Genomic DNA, 15,119 nt, shown 5'->3' with positions numbered 1-15,119 from the left:
AGTGAGTAGACTGGTTATCTGAACCACATGACCCTTTGCCCAAATAACTGGAATGCCATTGAAAAAAGGCTACTTTTTAAAGACAAAGTGAAATATTGAATATTTTGCTTAGTTAACTGTCGGCTGTCATTCATTGCCGGATGTGGTGTTTAGAATCAGTTTGCATTAAACGCTAGAGAGGTATTTTTGTGACTTCCAGATGTTCTGTTATCTAGAATTCCCCGTTGTGTCCTGAAATGTTAAATGGGCTGAAACGTTTCTGTCCAAGTTCTGTTATACTCATCAAACTCTGGGAAATGTAATTAGGGCCTTTTGGAGTTCACATCGCCTAGCAACTCTCTGCTAAATAAACAATAAAAATTGCCTTCCCTTTTTCATTTAGCCACACCTCTTATCTGCCAAGCACCTCCTCTTGAGTGGCTTTGGCCCTACCCAGTCTCTGGGGCCCCACAATGTGAAGACAGGGTGAGGAATGTGTGAAGCATCCAAGGAAACATGAACTGCTATTTTCCCACAAGTATGAAAAAACAGAGGCCATGGCTGTGGAATCTTTCTGACGCAATCAGCTAGTGGGAAGGCCGCTGTACAGTAGAGCTGCAGTCTTAGGACTTTTAGATCTAAACTGGACTTGGGTGGAGAGCTGCTGCTGACAAGGGTAAACCCTGATGAGCTGCCCCCGGATGGGAAGATAGACTGAGCTGCTGGACTGTCCCATTTGGGAATGCTCCACGGTCTCGGCTATTTCATTTTTCAGCATGTATGTGAGGGTCAGCCTTTTAATTGTTTGTTGGCTAAACCCTGATAAAAAAACATGGATGGTGGAGTTGGGGGGGGGGGGGGGCTTTTACTGAGATGGGAGATGAAGCAGAGAGCTGAAACAGGAGAGAGGATCACAGAGGAGGCCCCAAGTGGCCCTTCGGGAGTCCCAGATGATTACCACACCATGGTTGTGTCTGTAATTCCTCATACATTATGACACAAGGTTGAAAAGAATTCTCAAACACAAAAACAGAGCAAACTTCAATGAGGCTTTCTTTCTTTCCTGATCTAATTTTCGCTGCCCCCATAATTGCTGTTATATTCATCATAGTTCTCAGTATTTATAGGGTCTGTTTTCATCATAGTAATAATGTCACTCTGGAATTCTCATGTAGAGAGAGAGACAGAAAAAGAGAGAAGGAGGGAGAGAGGGAGACATCACAGGCTATATAGAGGAAGCACGTGGAGATAGGGAAGCCTGGTTCTTGGATCAAGATATCATTTGATGTTAGGAAGGTCACAACAACAGGGCTTCTCCACTACCCCCTTTGTTTTGTCTGGATTTCCCCCTGTTTTTCCATTGTGTGGTCCGTGGTGGAACGTGGTTCAGCCTGGTCCTAACATCTAATCCTGAGCCCTGGCCTTATTTTAAGCAGGGTAACCCTACCTAACTTTCTCTGAAAAGTGTTTTTATAAAATCGAGGATTTTTTTTCCCTCTAATTTTTCAAACTGTGCATCAGAATCCATCTTTGGTAGCACAACTTTTTCTATCCACACTGAACAAATCTAGTCTGCACCCATCTTCGTCCAGACCCCTCTCTCCTGTTACCTCCCCTCTCCTTGTACCTTTCTTCATTTCACCCATCAACACCCCCCCATCCCACTCCTGTTTTAAGGGAACCCAATGCCTCTTATTCTCTGCCCCCACAATGTTGCTCCCAGTATTTGGGTATATATTTAACACCCACATGTGAGGCCTGGTGAAAGTACCTAGGGAATGGAAAGGAAAACAAGCATGCCCTCTCCCCCGGCCCTTTAGAGCTGCCCTGCTATAAATACCTCCGGGTGGCGCGCCAGTTCCAGCAGTAGTGGCATGGGAAACTCTCTCCCTCCTCTGGTCCATTGCTTGGCCACTCAAGGCCAGTCTGGGAAGGCTTTAGCTAGCAGGCTGGCTGAGAGGATGTGAGGGTAGGTGTGTGAAATGTAGGCGGTGGAACATGATGGTGGTGGTGGTGGGGGGGTTTGGCGAGTAGAAGGAAATATTGCCATGGTGGTCTTGCTATGAGTCTGCTTCCCTGATGAGCATCCTTGTGTCTTCTCTCTATCTCCCCTCCTATCACCTCCTTTTTCAAAAAGCCTTCATGTATACTGCATTTATACTGTTTTGTCGTATGAAGATTGTATAATATGTGCTTTTCAAACTGTTAAAAAGAGGTCCCCTTTTTTCACTGCAGTGAAATGTTTGTTATGTTACTCCCCCCCAAAATTGATTTTGACTTTTCAAAGGTTTGTTCTTCACAGTGCCGTCTGCCTGTGTCGGCGCACAACAGGCTCAGCTGATGTTTTCTGAGTTAGAAGTAATAGTTTTAAACTGACAGACTAAACATCTCTCTCCCTGACTTTTCCACTTCTACAGAGTAAATAGTTTTATGTGCACAAACACACACAAACTGGGTGACTGACTTAGTCTAATGATTATTTATTTTTGGCTTGTGAGGGTTCGGGAGAATTTGCCAGGTTGTAAGTTAAAAGATGGCGTGTGTGTGTGTGTGTGTGTGTGTGTGTGTGTGTGTGTGTGTCTGTCTTCTTAAGACACTTCCTTACTCTTTCTGCTTCTCCTCGTTTGAAAATGTTAACCGGTAGATGCAAAGCAAATAATACCCTTCAGTTGAAGAACATTTCAGCCACTCATAGATTCATCAGTAAAAAAAAATCACTATTGATTTTTACTACCAAATGGCGTATTTTCTGGGGCTCAGCTGAAAAAAGACATACTCAACATCAAAGCTTTCTGTTGGGCCATTTAACGTACTGAGTCAACAGATTAAATGTCTCTGTTGTTCCTTTTTCCCCCCTCACACCTCTTAGCATTCTCTCTTGGTCTCTTTTTTCTCTCTCTCTCTCTCTCTCTCTCTCTTAATACTCTCCTTTCCTCTCTCCCACTCCTACAAGGCTCACTTGTTATTTTTTCGTACAAGGTCCTGTAATTAAGTTTGACATAAGCACAGGGATTAAATATGTGGTTCAGAAGGGAGAGAAAGGAGCTCTGTTACAATCTCAAGGCCAGCTGTAAAATGGAACCAGATTGCGACACTTTGAGTTGGAAAGTTTGGGAGAGGTGCTGAGACTGGAGCTGTGCTCTACCAATAACAGGGGTTTGAGTACTCCAACTTCAGAGCAGCCAAAAGAAGCTCAGAGTACTAAGCCTGAATGGCCAAAAAATAATATGTTAAAAAGTCTTCAGGGCACAGGACCAACATTCATCCCAGTCCAATGATAATTTCATTTTTTCAGCCGAAAGACAACAATCTCTTCCAGCTAAACGTTAACTATTGTCTCCAACCATATGACTGATAGTCTCATGCCAGCCAAAAATCGCTGCTGCCACAGTAACACTGGAACGCAAAATACATCATGGTTCAAACTTCATAAAGCTAATGTACCGTTTCCCTTAAGAAGAGACATTAGTGATTAAAATCAAATGTTTACTAGAAATCAAATTAATCCCACAAGTGAAGACCAAAAGAACAATCATAGTCATAATCTATGACCAATGATAAGAATTGGAAAGTAACTCAAAACCACAATGCAGGAGGGAAAAAAGAAGCATTTCACATGTTATCATTCAATCACTGACACCAAATATAGAAATATAGGCTAAGATCAGCCCCCAGTGCACAGAGCGTGTCGATAGGATTTTCTTCTGTTCTGAACTCTGAGAGGTCTCACATGGAACTTTGCATTCTTAAATAACTCTGGCAAAATGCTTTAATCTTAATGAGTCTGAACAGCAAATCTCTCATCTGCAGCAAAAAGGATTAGGAATGCAGAAAAAAGAACTGGCGTTCCACTTTGATGAATTGTGTTTAGAAAATCCCTGGGCATGAAGTTCCCCCAATGAACAAAGCGTTAGGCGAGAATGGATGCTTTTAAACAACACAACTTATCTGAGAAAAACAGAACATGCATTTAAGTGAAAATACAAAAGCAGAGCTGATTCAACTCCTCTGCAAATGATAAAGGTGACTAACTCTTTTCCCTCAATCCACTTAGCTACTTTTGGAATCAAACCTGGAGTAGCTTTGCACAAATTACGTGCATTGTGTTTTTGGTGCCTCATCAATGTGCGTTTATTTATGCTGCTTGATGCATTCTATTGTTAAGCGTAAATAAATGAATTCATTTTTTCTTTTTTGCCCGAGCATTGGAAACGGGTGATGAAGAAGGTATTTGCAAGCTTCCAAAAACACAAAACTATACTGTTGCAGTTGTACTTTACTGGGATTCTTCTCATTCCCGAGAGAACTTTTCACCAGTGAGAAAGTATTTAGTTAAGTATGCTATTATGCAGAGGTGTTTATTTGTATTTGATTAATACATTATTGATAATATGTTAATGTAATCCAAATCAAAGCAGTTCAGCGTTTACTTGATTAATTATTACGCTGCGGTGTAATTTCCCCAAACAGCCTCTGTGAGTGGTAGGGGTTAGAGCAGTAAGCCTCTGGCTACTTCAGACTGCTCCAACTACAAAGAGCCTCCCTGCACTGGGACCTGCTCTTGGTTCCCCCTTCCCAAACCCCCACCTACCTCCCTAAATGCCCCCAGGCCTTTCGAGAACTACTCTGACTGATTTTTGCTGTATTTATTTTACCTTTCCTTTCAAATCAGCACTGCGCTTTGTTTCCCTTAATGGACGTACGTGAAGGGGATGTTGCTGATGCCGGCCAGACATATTCTTCTCCATATTAATGAAAAAAGTACCATCTATTGTTTAACATATAGAGAGACATACATGCTGTTTATGTGGGCACTCCTCTAGCTCGGGACAAGTCTCTGCATTGCAAATACATCAATGTCCTCTGTGTGTAGAGTTGTGGTAAATATTACCATGCACTTGACCTGTATTGATCCCTCACTAGGATGTATACCCACTCCACCACACTGAGCCTAAACATCTGGTCACCAGAGTGCTCCTTTGAATGACAGATAACATCTGGGAAGTCTGCTGCTATCACAGGAAACAATGTTGCTATCTCCCCCTTCCTGCCCTTCTATCTCTCCTCACTCTCTCACTCCCCCTTGTCCCTCTTTCCTCGTGTCCTGCTCATAAGCACATCCCTCTCATTGATTTCCCATTAACCCCTTCTAGACTGTGAGCATTTGCCCACCCAGACATGCAGACACCAACAGATTGATTAACAATTCAACGGCGTGACTATGGCTGCCCCGTCTGTCCAGGTCTGCAGATTGGTTTAATCCAACTCTCCTTATTTCATTCTGCTTTTTTTGCCATTCGCCATTCTCTTTCTTTCACTCCTGTTCATTTACCTGTACCCTCTTGTCTTACTCATCCTCCATCCTCTCATCCTTCCTCCTCCTCTCACTTCTCTGTAAACACTGATTGGCATTGAGCTTCAGGTCACACATGTAGATCCAATACCCGCAGTACAGTACTCAATGTTCCATTTTCTTTCACAACACCTTGGTAAAACATGAGTGTTTGTGAGTGTGTGTGTGTGTGTGTGTGTGTGTATGTGTGTGTGTGTGAATAAGTGCAGCTATCTCACTAAATGAGTATCAGAAGTTATGTGCTGATTAGTGTTGTTGAGAGTGGTTTGCTTTTAAACCGAATCCTGAGATGACCTGTGGTCTGCACATTCAGAGTAGCAGTGCAACATCAGCTTCAACTCTTAAGAAAGCAGAATCACTTTTGAAAAATGCTCTCCGTTGCTATTACAATGGAGGAGAAAATTAAACTTGTGTCTGTGTGTAGGTGACTGTATTGATGTGTGCATATGTTTAGAGGTTTTTGTTTTTTTTTTGCTCTTTTGTTGTTGAACAGACTGTCTGTTAAAATATATACTTACATGAAAGGGTGTCATCATATCTGTTTCACTATGTGTTTCCTCCCTCACTTTGCCAACTGCTTTGGCGGTGGAGATAAAGTAAAAGTGTGTTTGTTAGGTTGTGTTTGTGAGCCATAACGGAGGCAAGTTAGAAAAAAGCCCTTCATTTAAGCATGGCGTGCCTCCATCAGTCCTAGTCTCTGATGTACAAAGAGCCCAGAGGAATGAGCTTCACAGCTGTTTGTAAACTATGGGAACAGGAAAGGTCAACAAAGTAATGCAGTGCGTTTTTTGTAACGCATTTTCATCTCTCTCTGTTCCACAGTGAGACAGCAGGGCTGCGCCCTGCCTCAGTAGTACTGGTGCATTTGAATTACTGTTCTTGCCTGGAGAATAATGGTGAAAGCATAACCCCATTGTATTCTTTGATAAACTCTGGAAAATGCATGGTATAAGCTGAGGAAGAGGCGCGGTTTAAGGGCACAATTGCCTTGCAAATCTACCATGGCAAAGTTTTTCTCAGAGAGAGAGAGAGAGAGAGAAGAGAGTGGTTAGGAGAAGGGGAAATGGGGAATGGAGGGGGAAAGAAAAGGGAGTGGGAGATCCAGCATGTGGGTAGAGTAGGGGGGTCTGTGTTGCAGGGACATGTGTTATCTCTGGGTGCAGAGGTCTTTGTTTGCAGGGCAGAGAGGTATAGATTTCTTCTCCATGTCAGCGCCTTTATTTATGGCTCAGCACAGAGGGGACAATAGCAAACTAATCCACTACTGAATCAGGATTAATATTCAAGCTGCAAATATTAATTCACAGCCAAAAGCAGGAAATGCAAAATGTGTCAAAATGCTCAAACAAATAAAGAACAAAACAGCCCAAGATCCTTGACCAAAAATTCCATCCCGAGTCTTTCGTATGAGTGCATTATTTTTACTGGATCCCACAGTCTCGTCTCAGCATTCTGTCTGATTTCTTTATTCATCTTCTTAATGATTTTCTATAGAAGAGCGAGAGCTGGGGGAAGCTGAAAAGCTGCATGTTGTTTTTGGCTATTCTCCTCACTAAGCTTGGGCTTTAAGATCTGGATTTGAATATTTATGATAGAAAATAATAGAGGTTATAAAAATAAGTCCCTGCAGAGCTGGGCTGTAAGTTATAGTGGTAAGCTATATGCCTCACATATCAAAGGAGCCTGGAGATGGTGGCCAGTAGTCTGATGCTTGTAAAACCCTCAATCCTCTCAGCCCGGCCCAGCAGAGAGTGATTCGGATCCAAACGTGCCACTCTCTTGTTCTGGGACAGGCATCTATCAACAGCACCCAACATTTATCTTCCTCAAAACAAAAGACAGAAAATCGGGCATCGAGGTGAGATCATTTGACTTGTTTCAAATATAGTTTCACTGGCTTTGAGATTAAAACATGTGACAATATTTGTAACTGACAGGTGGATTACGCCTCTAGTTTTTAAGATCGCGTCACTTGAACCAACAAAATGTTTTAAACATGCTAGTTTGCATTTGAAACAAGTGATATTTGGCCTTCCACTTGACAGGTTTGTCATTTTTTACAAAAAAAGTGAGCTGTTCACATTCAAACTTGGTGACTTTTTATGATGTTTTGGTGAATTGTGAAAAATAAATGCTCTCTGCTCTCCTCTGAGGAGATCGCACGCATCCACCATGTTTGATTACTTGCGACCGTATCTGTCTTAGTATGCGTCCTCCTTCATGACCATGAAAAAGAAAGTGGTAGAAAAAGGGTTACACTGGATTAGCAATATAGTATTGTCCAAACAAGTGAGCGTGCATGTCCACCATGCCCGTGAACAACACACACACACAAACGCACACACACACTAGCACTGTAATCCCACACCGGGGGGTAAAGGCCTGTTGTATACCAGCCTGAAAAAAACCATTGTGATATTCAAAGGGACTTCACAGAGAATCTAACCATTGATAAGGTCTAATGTGATGAGCTGTAAACTTCATCTTTTATACATGGCAACATAATGTGAAAGGTCAGCTTATCTTAATCCTCAAATCTGCAGCATCCAGGCCCGTGGCCCCATTTCATGAAGTCAAAGAAATAATCTTAAAGAGTCCATTCTGAAGACGGCCTTTATTATCTTCTCGGCGAGGTCCAATCAGAAGATATCATTAGAGTGTACTATGAATGCACTGTAAGGAATGATTATTTCTCATTTCTAATCGGCCCCAATCATATCATTGAATCAACTGGACTGTGTGCACATGGTGAGAAGCTTTATTATGTCCAGTGATTAATCATCAAGCGTAGCTTTATCCCTCTTAGACACACAGCACACTACCGGCCTTGTTCACAAAGGGAAGATGGGAAAACCTCTCCTTCATCCGTATGCTGCTTACCTGGTCCCTCATACTCTTTTTTTCTTCTTCTTCTCACTTGTCTGAATGACCGTGCCCAGTAAAATACATCAATTTCTCAAAGTTGTGGACCAACAAGTCACACAGGCTTCATGTAGAGTTTAATCAGCTGATATCGATGGTTTAAATTCAGCCGCTTGCATGCTTTTCCTTGTTTTTTTTACACCTCAGAATGGACCACGCCCTCCAGTTTTTACCGTCTATTCTGATCTGTTGCAGAAATTCGACAACTTTAAACAAAGAAGTAACAATATTCCCAAAACAAATTGGAGATATATTACACTCACATTCGTGAAGTGTAATCCGCTGCCATATTGTTTGTGAATTAATACAGCTCAAAAAAAAAAAAAGGTTATTGTCTCCAAGACTAAGTTTTGGGGAAATTGTTGTTTAGGAATTATTTGTTCTCACCTGAAAGTGTGTCAAATGTAGACAGATTGTGAAATATTTATTCCTTGACTGCACATCATATTAGAGTGTTATTGTTTGTTTCGTTTTGTTTTTCCTCTCCTAATTTGCCAGTGGTACAGTTTTTTGGTAAAGTCTAACAAACACATATCAACTTTAACAAAGGTAGAGCCCATCCTGTAGCCTTAATTAGAAGGGAATTGTAAACAGACGCACGTCTTTCCTTTACGGATTATCCATACTTTATGACTGAATGTTTGAAGTTATACGGGATTCTGAATCAGCAGTGCTCGAGTGCTGCTCTTATAGGACATTGTTGACTTCAATTATTTTCAGTTATATTCCCGTCTGTAAGAGGCAGGGGATCATTTATTATTTAAAGATGCAATCGTTGCTGTTTATCTGGGATTTCTAAAACCGGGTTATCTTTTCTCGTTGTTTTTTTTTTTTTTTTGATTAAAAGGAACAAAGTGTAATAAAGTGCAGTTTCAAATAGATGCTTGTCTCTCTAGCGTGACTGCTCATGTGCCATTATTGTGATTTAATATGAATGGTGCCAAGCAGCTGCCGAGAGACAAGATCTAACGAGCATCAGGGATGCTTTAGTATGTACATAAAGGGTCTCTCTCAAACACACACACACACACACACACACACACACACACACACACACACACACACACACACACACACACACATATACACACTAGCTGCGACAGATGCACACAAATACACATTTAGTTGCAGACAAACAATTATACCTCTACCCATATGTTTTAGCTACAAATGGTAAATACAAGCAGTTGGATTCATTCATTAGTGACGACTTAAACAGATGTGGATCTGTGGTGTATTCCTTTAACCCAGCAGGCTTGGGAGAAAGCAAACGTAAAACCAAGACTTTTTTGAATGGCTTTACTGGTACATGTTGAGTTCATACACACAGGTGACGCCTGGAAGTGCATTTTGAAATATTACATTAAAAAAAAAAGGTTAGTGGAAACTGTTTAATTTGGAAAACACCCTCAATCTCACAATGAAAACTGACTATGCTCAATTGAGATGTTTTTTGCCGCATTAAAAATGATTAATCTGCTTATGTGCTTAATGAGAGATGGAACACAACATGGCTGATTGGCTGTTTTGAGGAGGCGAAAGAAGAACGCTGACTTGGTTGGTTTGGTCTTCTTTTGTTTCCAGTCTGGTCCCTATACTACTCTGTTTATCAAGTCATGCATAACATAGTTCTGAGGAGAACTGTGTAGTTTATAGTTTATTCCAAACCTGTTTACATTTTTTTTCTTGAGTTAGATTGAAACATGGTTTTTGTCCTCTGAGCAAAACAGGAAGAGACAGATTCCTCGACTGTAGACTCAGTTGAAATTGAAGAACAGTCATGTTATTTTTTCAGGACATCCTACTGTAATATTCTTGAATTCCTTATGCACTATTATTGCCATGTGTACAACCTCGTGCTCCAAGTGCATCTTAAGAATAGTCCTACTTCTGCATCTCCCTCATACATATTTCTAACCCTTCAGAGTTGTGGGGCAGTTGTTAGGTTATTAGTCAAGCCTCAACTGAAATAGACGAAGTGCAATCAATACCCGATATAAGCAGTGCACCAAGGTCAGGCAACCTTGCTGTATGGCACCCACGGCAACTCTTGTAAAGTCCTTATAAATTCTGGGTGACTGACCCCTGACGACCCGGGCAGATAAGGTCAGTCTGGCCAGAGTGACCTGGAGCCAAGAGGCCAGTGTCCAGTCAGTCTGGCTGTCCTATAATGAAGTGGTCACTATTGCCTTTCTGTCACTCAGCAATTACTGGGAGAGATATGGAGCCATAGATAGGTGCTGAATGCACAAGGAGGTAGTGGCCACAGAATTACATTCATGAGGCAAAGGACCAGTAAAGTGACATGTAAACTACTCTAATATGGACTGGTAATGACTGGGAGCAAGATGGATCGAAAGGAGTCTGACTTCAGCGGGACTGCATTATGTCTGCGTGTGCAGGCTCACAAACCCCAACTGCAAAGCTTCAAGTGTATTTCTTTTACTAATTATCAGATGGTGTTGCTTTGAGAATTGATTTTCAATAAGGCAAATGTGCAGTCTTGACATTTCTTTTTTTTTTTTTTTTACTGGAAGCGGAATTCCGTAAATTATTCTTGAGATTCTTAAATTTGTTCATTTACGGATTAATTTATGAGTAATGATCGAATATGCATGCAAGTTTAAATATGACCTTATGATTGATTAAAAATAGATGATAAAGAGAGGGGTGACCAATAAAAAAAGAGAAAGAAGGAACTAGAAATAAGAAAATAAGCACTGCACATCAATGCATAGTCGTTCTGACTGATGTGATGAAACTCCTCAATCCTGATGGTCTCTCCCAGGATGACAATCTCTCTACGGGGGTCACTGAATGGTACGATGACTATGAAAATGATATTAATCATGTTATGACCTTCACAGTTACTGAATGTCTTCTGGGAGATCTTGGACCAACGTGTTGGCTAGCATCCATCATCAGAACACCAAATAATATGATATCTTTTCGAAGAATGCCGTTAATCCTTCCAGTAGAGTTCAAGTGACCTGGCGTATTCACGGCACAGTGAAGCGGGGCAATTGGTTTGCAGCCCACTCTCATGTTTCCCTAATGTATTAATGACACAGACAGAGAAGCCATCAGATTCAAAGATAAAGCAACTGACATGCAGACAGAGGTCATGCTACCTGCACAAACAGAGGCCTCAATGTGTTACAGTGTTTCTGCTCCGGTCCGTCGTGCTCCGCGACACAGGTCAGGTCTAGGAAATCCCCGAAGCCATCCAGCTGCTGCCATCAGAGACTCTCGGAATTCCTCTGTCTGCTAACTATTTAGTTGTCAATGATTTGGTTAAGTGGAATTGACTTTTATCTGTGGTGTGCTGTGAGGCTGCCACTGGCAATTCAGAATCCCCCTTTCTCAGCTCCTGTCTTAGCCTGGTGTCACATCCAGCACATTGCCATTGGCAGCTGAGCTAGGCCTAATCAATAGCCCAGGTCAGGGATGGCCTGCGGCTCTGCTGTGGGTGGGCTATTGATCCGTCACACACACTCCCACAGGTCGCCCTTACAAACCGGGAAGTCACGGCCTCGGACAGAGTGAGAGAGAAGAGGAGAGACGACAGACGATTGTGATACTTCACATCTGCTGTAACTGCTGACAAAACATCCCAATTTTTTTTTTTTTTTTTAATATATGTAGATGATTGCGATTCTACTTTCTTTATTTAGGATGGCTTCAAAAGGTTTGTCATTTTAAACTGATATTTCAAACAAAAATTGTGTGAGTATGATCAAATCCTGCAGACTTAGGATGTATACCCTCCATAACTACCCCAGATCTCTGCTCCTGTGTGTGTGTGTGTGTGTGTGTGTGTGTGTGTGTGTGTGTGTGTGTGTGTGTGTGTGTGTGTGTGTGTGTGTGTGTCTTTGCTTTGTGGATCCTCTGTTGTCACTCTTCAAGACCTGTGGCCAATGAACAGGAGTCTAGTTATTTTTGTTGCAATTTTAAATGTTGCTCCCTGAGCTCCTTATCAGCACCACAATAAGAACTCTTGGGAACAATTAAACATGGGCTTTAACTCAAGTCTAACCACAGAGGTAAAAATAATCGCACAAGGTTTCCAAATGGAAGTGGCTTCAAAAGAGCTATTCAGTTATCACAAACTGTCTGCCTCTCCCGCCTGTATTCCCTAACTAAACCTCTGTCGCTGTGGAACTATTGGAACATATGACAAGCATATTTACCCAGCTTCACAAACCAGGCCCATGTGGAATTCAAAGTCTTTTTTTTTCACTTTTTTTTTTTTTTGTGTCATTGCTGGAATTGACAGTTGAATAAATATGTATTGTCTATGAGACTTTGTTGTCATATACGAGAGATCTTCTGCAGAACAGGCAATTATATATGCCATTACAGGAAAATGTCTTGTTCTGGTTACGAGAAAATTAAGTTTCTCCGGAAATATTTGTCATTTCTGTTTTGTTTTTGTTTTTTTTTTAAGTCTGCAGTGGTATGAGAGGAGAAATTACTCGCAGCAGTTCATTTGCTGTTAAATGTAATCTTGAAATCGTAAGAGGCTTTCTTTCTCTAGTAGCATACAAATAACTATATATTAATTTTCTTGGTTTTAAAGGCAGCTGTTTAATTTTGAGGTCTTGATGGAAGCTGCGTTCTGGTTTGTTTCTCCTCGAAGACATTTATTATGTGTTGAGACTGTAAGGGTGGGGTACAGAAATTGTGGGTTCTCTTACATGACTGGAATGCAATCGTGTTTTCATGCTGTTGTGCTTTTCAAATGTCTAGAAAACAAATGTCTCTTTTTTGTCTCCTATTCCAGGTGATGGCATCATCCTGATTTGTTCTTCGTGTGACCGGGGAGTCCCTAAATCCCTAAACCACATAGCTTTGGAAAACCCTGGAAATACCTGGAATTCTAGGAGTCTATCACCAAAACTTCTTAAGGTGCCCAGGCGCCGGATCAATAGCTTTACATAATCCTTTATTATTTTTGATGTAAACAAAGAAAGAGACAAAAGTCTGAAAATTAGCAATAGCTGACTGGCCATCCGTCATCACTTCGGCGACCCTACTGTGACCAACAGGGTGTGACCTTTCTGCCTGCGGACTTCAAACAAACACTTGAAAAGAAAACACAGTGAGAGAGGCCTCCGTGTGGTAGCAACTCAGACCAAAAACCCCATCAGGTAAGGCTATGAAGTTCCTCTTACCCCTGCTGTCCAAGCCCTAAGCCCTTTAACTTCTTCAGAGCTTTGAAGCTATCTTGTCCTTAGTCTGTGTCCCCACATATGGTTAGCTCACCTTCAGAGTTGGTGAATAGAAAGCAGGCGAGTAAATGTCCTGCTTTCATGCTCTGTTCTTTTCCTCTTGGATTAGAAACTCTCGATATGTTGAGGTTGTTTGGTTGATGGGTGCTCATTGTGGCTCTTGAAGTTTCCACCACTGACCATCCACGGCTAGAGCTAACGTGCTAGGAGCATGACTGGGACTCGTGTGGTGGATCACACACCTTTAAATCTTGTGTAGTCCGCATTGTTTGGCATCCTTTTTTCTCCATGTGAACCTGTAGGTAAACATGACCGCTTTTAAATGTGGACAAGAACTGTATTTATGTTTTCACATGATGACATGTACAGTTCAGAGTCTCCTGCAAGCTTTCTGTAGCAGTTATCAATATTGCTGTCAGTGTGGGAATGTTCCAAAACATGGCTGATTTTTAGTTTAAAACAGGGATAAAAGTAATGTTGCTGTGTGTGTGTGTGTGTGTGTGTGTGTGTGTGTGTGCGTGCGCGTGCATGCGTGCGTGGGATGGCGAGTATGTGTTGTGTTTTGCATGCGTGTTTAGTTTGTACAAGAAAACATACACAGTATGTGCTTGCATTTTTAATTTTTATATTTCCAGTGCATAAAATGCACCATTTTGACGCATATGTGCATTTCCGAGCTTTGTGGCTGGGAAATGAGCATTTCCATCCAGAGTGACGTTGGAATCGATGTAACTCAGCTTGGCTCTGTGAGTGAGGAGAGTCTGGATTCCCCGTTGTTTTGCAAAATGACAGCACACATTGAGTTTGTGATTAGGACTTGATCCCAGGTTTAATGGACTATGTGTGATGATGTAGCTTGACAAAGAAATGTATAGGATTTTATTCCGCTTCTTCGTCAATGATTTGGAGTCAAATAAGCCGTGATGTTAGGATCTCGTACTGCTAAGTTTTTTTTTAATCTAATTTGACAAATTTGGGTCTTTCAAACTTTTTTTTTAAACGACAGTAAAGGCAGTCATGATAATAGATAGATAAGCACATCGTCTCACTGCATCTTTAAAGATTATTCTTAGCAAGGAGGAAAAAAACTTGAAAAACAATATTTATTGTTTTTAGGCTAATCAAGAGTGTCATCTCAAATGTATTTTCTTTCAAGTCTGATTTCGGGGAAGCATTAATTCAGCAGAGAGAGGAGTGGAGAGGGCGCCGGTCCGGGAGAACGCAGCTCCCCTCCCTGGCCTGTGTGCTGATGGAGCTGCACTCCTTGCCCAGGGCTCCAACACTAGCTTATTTTTCATGTGGGTTGCACACTGTTCTTCTGCAGTCAGGGTTGCTCCCTTTGTGCCAGCCCTCCCCCTTTAAGAGAAAAAAGACATGCATGATTTCATACATGAAAGATATATGTAATTTGACAGCATGGCCTATGCAATGCATTTACAATTCTTAACAGACTACATTTAAACTGGTTTCCTCTGACCCCCCCCCCCCCCCACACACACACACACACACACACTCTCAAACACGCATACACACACACACACAATGCCCATCTCTTCCTGTGGAAATGTATTTGCGCATATTCGAAAACAGAAGATCAAAAATAGACAAAACACAGGATATCTATCGTATTACAC

At 41.6% G+C, this 15,119-nt stretch overlaps 1 protein-coding gene across 2 annotated transcripts in view; it reads left to right on the top strand.

The window, feature by feature from the left end:
- The window catches only part of zfhx3b (zinc finger homeobox 3b), a 331,796-nt gene that overhangs the window by 169,063 nt on the left and 147,614 nt on the right, over positions 1–15,119 (top strand). The window contains exons 6-7 of one of the 2 annotated variants that reach the window (XM_086183541.1): positions 13,038–13,162; positions 13,303–13,404. The gene's annotated coding sequence lies outside the window, so the exon portion shown is untranslated. Of the gene's footprint in view, positions 1–13,037; positions 13,405–15,119 lie in introns of both variants that reach the window. The other variant, XM_086183558.1, reaches the window with a different exon arrangement.

This window comes from Aulostomus chinensis, chromosome 2 (genome assembly GCF_037954235.1).
Source record: "Aulostomus chinensis isolate RoL2024-O1b breed Wild chromosome 2, RoL_Achi_v1.0, whole genome shotgun sequence".
NCBI lineage: Eukaryota > Metazoa > Chordata > Actinopteri > Syngnathiformes > Aulostomidae > Aulostomus > Aulostomus chinensis.
This window is presented reverse-complemented; position numbering and strand designations above follow the sequence as displayed.